We start from the raw sequence: 1,005 nt of genomic DNA, 5'->3' as shown, positions 1-1,005 counted from the left end.
TGCAAAATATAATAACTCTAGATGTGCTTCGTAATTCTATTTAATTGGCACTCTTGGAAAATGCTTGCATTTGGAGGGTTGAGTAAATCCGTAACTTCTTTAACTCCTTTTCTCATCTCATCACTCCTCTCCCTCCTTGCTGAGCAAAAAAAAAAAAAAAAGAGTTCCCTTTCCTCAGTACTTGGTTGACAGCACCTACTCATCAAGAATACCATGTCTGGTGCTTGCTTCAGCAGCACATATACTAAAATTGGAATGATACAGAGAAGATTAACATGGCCCCTGCGCAAGGATGACACGCAAATTCGTGAAGCGTTCTATATTTTTAATAAAATTTATTTAAAAAAAAAAAAAAGAATACCATGTCTGTGTCCAGATAGCAGGAGCTTAGAAGGTTTTTTCTTGATCCGGCTTGGGTGAGCAGACAGGATGGTGACAGTAGAGAATCACTGAATTCTAGACCTGGGAGAGACTTGAGAGGTCATCTACTCCAAACCTATCACTCATTTGGGAAATAGGTCAAGAGAAGGTAAATGACTTGTTTAAGGTCTCACAGCTAGTCATAGAGTTGGGATTAGAATTCTGATCTCCTGACTCAAAGGCCAGGGTTTTTTCCATGGCAAGACATTAAGGCTTGAGATGGGACGGGCAAAGGAGAGTAGATGGGTTCTGGTTTTAATCTTAGCAACCTGAATACTCCAGAGAGGTAGATGGGAATATCATAAAATTCAGAAATTTCGGAAATCTTATCTTCACTAGAGGCAACAGATGTCATGATGAACTTTAATAGTTGTTGACATTGGTGCAGTTGCTGAAAGAGAGAGGACTGCATTGATCTCACAGCTTTAGGTTTTCTGGCTATCTGTGCTAAATGCTTATCTCCTGCATCCCTTTTAGTACTTATTAGGTGTTTCTGGAGTGCCTGGCACATAGTAGGAACTTAATTAATATCTGATGCAGGGATCGGCAACGTATGACTCTTGAGCCATATCTGGCTCTTTTGAG

At 40.0% G+C, this 1,005-nt stretch overlaps 1 non-coding gene across 1 annotated transcript; it reads left to right on the top strand.

The window, feature by feature from the left end:
• The first annotated feature begins 220 nt into the window (after window positions 1-220).
• On the top strand, window positions 221-327 carry LOC123254675. The gene has a single exon (XR_006506691.1). It is a non-coding gene; the product is annotated as a U6 spliceosomal RNA (small nuclear RNA).
• The last annotated feature ends 678 nt before the right edge of the window (window positions 328-1,005 follow it).

The sequence above is a fragment of the Gracilinanus agilis genome, unplaced genomic scaffold (assembly GCF_016433145.1).
Source record: "Gracilinanus agilis isolate LMUSP501 unplaced genomic scaffold, AgileGrace unplaced_scaffold28606, whole genome shotgun sequence".
In the NCBI taxonomy this organism is placed as follows: Eukaryota; Metazoa; Chordata; class Mammalia; order Didelphimorphia; family Didelphidae; genus Gracilinanus; species Gracilinanus agilis.
This window is presented reverse-complemented; position numbering and strand designations above follow the sequence as displayed.